The sequence below is a fragment of the Coffea arabica genome, chromosome 1c, assembly GCF_036785885.1.
Source record: "Coffea arabica cultivar ET-39 chromosome 1c, Coffea Arabica ET-39 HiFi, whole genome shotgun sequence".
NCBI lineage: Eukaryota > Viridiplantae > Streptophyta > Magnoliopsida > Gentianales > Rubiaceae > Coffea > Coffea arabica.
The window spans coordinates 20373245-20377659 of NC_092310.1; the positions used below are offsets into that span (position 1 = coordinate 20373245).

The 4415-nt window shown below is 37.8% G+C and overlaps 1 long non-coding RNA gene across 1 annotated transcript; it reads right to left on the bottom strand.

Moving 5' to 3' along the window:
• On the bottom strand, positions 1 to 2637 carry LOC140006369 (uncharacterized). Its single transcript, XR_011813980.1, has 3 exons — positions 2288 to 2637; positions 866 to 926; positions 1 to 135 (listed from the first exon to the last, which is right to left on the bottom strand). It is a non-coding gene; the product is annotated as an uncharacterized lncRNA (long non-coding RNA).
• Between the last annotated feature and the right edge of the window lie 1778 nt (positions 2638 to 4415).

Consider the following 4415-nt stretch of genomic DNA (forward strand, 5'->3'; position numbering starts at 1 on the left):
TATACTCAAACTGGTTCAGGGCGTATACAATCCAAATACAAAACATTCTATTCGAGTAACAGCGCGAGTACAAGTCAAAAGTCAAAACAACTAGTCTATGCTAGACTTTACATATCTCACACCTCGCTCGTACCCCTGAAAGGAAAACAAATGGAGTGGAATGAGCTAAAAACCCAGTGAGGTTCCAAATAGCAAATTGACCATTATTTATAAGTACAAGTTTTCGATATAGCAAAGTAACGAGCATGAAGAGTTCATAAATGTGAGCAATAACACGTCAAGTAGCAATCTCAAAATGAGCGAGTGTAGAAGTTTTTCAAAAGAAACAATAATCCAATAAACAATAATCACTCCAAAGTATAAGGATACGGATGGCTCTCAGGAGCCAAATTCCCATTGCATTACCAGAAGCTTGATCACGTAGTAGCTGACACTCCGTCAACTTTCAAGTAAGTAACCAATCCAGTAGAACACCACTTACACGACTCTCCGTCCACCGTTCAAACCCCCAACTGGGCCCAAAATCCTCAAGAAACACGGGTGGTAATACTCGAGTATACCGATTAGTCGAGGAGATATCACTCCACTCGACAATACAAGAGACCCAGGGTTCGTTACCCAATCGACCAAGCCCCTTGCCGGCTCGACTAGAGTAACTCGCCACAGGGTTTCTGGAATTCTAGGAAGTGCGCGCATCATAAACAAGTATGTCAAGTCAATTGCAACAATAAACAAGTATATCACGTAAGGGCAAGTGCGATAAAGTACACTCTTGCCCTAACAATTCACGTATATAACATGTAATCATATTGGTCACGTATCAAGTTCAGGTATCAAGTTCAATTCGGTATTTGAAAACACTCACCAAAAGATATAGTGCCTTTACTGGTCACTTTCAGGTTATACTCCGGGTTCGGAGTCCAAATCTGCGATAAAACTCAGTTTGAGAACTTTGAAACATGACTAAGATTCGAAACTTAGACGTTTTGTTCAATAAGAATCAATAAATAGAAATTCACTTGGAGAGTACTCGTGAAATACTTGCTCACTTTTTCAATGATAAAACTTTGTAATATTTATACTTGAAATTGTCATGCGAGTCGAAAGTACAAGGAAAACGTACTTCGAGCAATCATTATTTCATTTCTCAAGGGTACAAGTTCGGCCAAGTCCTAACGTATAACACTCAAGAAACATAGTGGCCAAGGTTCTCGCTAGTTCAAGTAATAAGTACTTAACCTTCACTCAAGTCGCTAATATAGTTTTCTAGTCCTCGAGCGTAAATTTGGGCAGCATGCCCTTTGTGTTTACCTAATTTTCCAGCCTTTTAGGCTTCATTATTTTTCTCAAACACAACCCAACATTATATAAATCAGCAATTCATGTCAAGAGCCGTTCCATAGGCTCACAATATCATAATAACAAGAATCATATTAAGTACAGGTGCAGAAATTCAATTTAGTTCAAAACAGATTTGACGTACAAATGCGGAAATAACATATCCGAGGCTACGCTTATCGGTTTAAAACGAAACCTATGCCGTTTCGAAGCTAAGACACAGAGCTACAACATTCATGAAGGTCACTTAGTCCAGTTCCTAATGTAACTCAGTCAAATTCTCGAATTACTAAACCAGAAACCAATTCGTCGGATGTTTAACCGCAGAACACTGTAATGGTCATAACTCAGTGTACAAAAGTCCAATTCAGGTGTTCTTTGAGGCATTTTAAAGCTACTTCAGAACACTACAACTTTCATGTTTTGGCTCAGAGCTAAATCAGTACGGCTCCTAGTCAAAAAACGTGATAAACTGGACTTAACTGATGAAACGGACTGCTGGGAAATATTTAAAACAGTAAGGGTATTTTGGACTTTTCACATCCTACGTTGCTCCGATTGAGCTGAAATTTTGTAGGAACCTATAAAATGTCATTATCTACAACTTTTAGTCTTTGACCTAAGGCCAATTCGGCCTCTAACACACAGATAAAAATTCGGACAGAATGTAAGCAAGAATTTCCAGAAATCTGAAATCTTTAGTTTTTAGTGGAACTTTCCTTAATTTCTTGGTCTAATCACTCCCACAACACCTTATGAAACCTCAATTGCAACATATAAGCATCTTACAACAATTTGGGCAGAATTTCCATAAGCCCTAGTTCATCAAATAAATTGGGGAAAAACCTCTAAAACATGCTAATCATCCATGATTCCACCACTATAATCAAACTACTAAACTTAATTTAACAAAATTGAAAGCAACACTTAGAGAGATAAGCTCTCTTACCTTGAATAGAGGTTACAAAGAGCAGCCCAAGCCTTCTCTTTCCAAACTTTCACCACCAAACACTAACTAACCACTCAAGGACAAGATTAATCGGTTTAGTTCTTTGGATTTCTCACTTTGTAGCTTGAATCAAGAAGAAATGAAGAAGTTTTTCTCTTGGTCTTTCCCTCTCTCTCTTATTTCGGTTATGGAGCAGAAAAATGAAGGAAATGGAGCTTAACTTGTCTTATAAGGAAGTAAGAAGATTAAGGCTAATTGTGTCCACAATTTTTGGCCAACACTTGGACTAATCTTGTCCACAAATTTTTCTCTTTCTTCCCTTACATTTCTAGCCTTATAATTTCGGTCAAACCAGCTGCAAATTAGGAAGATATTTTGTGCAAAAGTCAATAAGCTTGTTTGGTAAGAAAAATGGTGGTCAAACGGTGCGTTCAATCGGTAGTGCGCGGGACCCGCCGGTTCGCGCCGTTTTTCTTAAAAACACCCGTACTAGGGTTTTTTACTTCCCATTCACTAACCTTATATAATTGCTCCTATTCACATATTATTTGTCACTTAAAGGTCACTTTTAATCATCAAATTGATCCTGGGCCAGTACCGAAAATTCATCCGGCGGAAAAATCGCTAAAACCCTAATTTGCTCAAATCTTGAAAACAAAGAGTAAAACCCTACTTTCTAGATTCATTTGCACTTATTATGGAATAATTAGATAGTAGAGCTTTAATAAATAATAATTTCCAAATAAAAGAGCATTTTTAAGAAACCGTGAGGGTTTTACAATTTCAGAAATTAAAATTAGGGTTTCTATTAAAATGTGAGACATTTAATAAAACCGGTTAGTCGCAAGTAAACTAGGGTTTTTGACTAAAATTTTAGGGTTTCTAGTCTTTTAAAACAAAATAAGGTTTTAAATCAAACCCCAAAGAAATACACTTTAATATTTTCTTCACAAACAACCTCCTAATATTCGGGATGTTACAATCTCCCCTCCTTAAAAGAATTTCGTCCTCGAAATTCATTCATGCACTTCGAATAACGTAGGGTATTTTCCTTATATATTCGTTTCCGGCTCTCAGGTCGCACTATAGCCAAAACTTAGTTAAACAACAGAAATTACGAATCGTACCTTCTACTATCTCTGTTGGTTCAGGTACTGCCTGTTGGTTCAAGGCATACGCTCTAGCCGGCACTCTTGGCTTAGTTCCTCCTACACTTGCTTGTTCAGGGTTTAGGCGTGATCTACGGGGACAGGTTGCAAGCTGGTGCTCGGTGCTACCACACCATAAACATTTTCCCGCTTTTCGCCAACAATCACTCTCCACATGATTGGCCTTCCCACTGTCGCGCCCCATTTTTTGATAAATAAATAAAATAAATGGTTTAAAAAAAATGTATTTTTGTGATGATTGGAAAATGAATCGTGATTTAAAAGAAAAATGGGTCTAAATGGGGGTTTGAAAATGCGACGATTTGACCCAAGAAAAATAGTTCAAAAAGGGTTTTTTATATGAAAAATGGAGTCGCCACTTGGTATAGAGTTAGGGTGTACCAAGTCACCCAAAAAGTGAATTTTTTAAAGGAAAAAAAAGTAGAAAACCCTTTTGAACGACTCCTAGTCCACGTAAACCAACGAAAAAGGTTCGGGAGTCACATTTGACGAAGGGGAAGGCAAGGATAAAAATCCAAGGCACCCCTTCGACCTAGCCAAGGCTAGTTGCGTTGATTTAATCAAAGATTTTCTTGTTTTAACCAAAGAATTTATTACATTTGGATGTACTACATGAATGCAAAACCCTAGACCTAGGGGTATTAGGGAGAAATTTCCCTTCAAAGGTTGAGTGGTGCCAATCACATTAATTGTGAAGCCCAATAACGATCCTTCGAAGAAGTCACGAATAATGCAAGTGGAATGCAAATGAATGGAATGCATGTATGCAATGTGAGGACAAGAGTTTGAAAAGGTAATAAAAGATAAGAATGTGTAAATGGAAATGTGCACGTGAGTGGGCAAGGTGCGGTGTGTGAAATGATAATATGAAGTACATGTGTGCAAGGGATGATAAAAGTGTTCGTGTGCAAGTGAAGGGATAAAAAAGGTGTACGTGTGCAAATGAGAGGAGAAGTGTT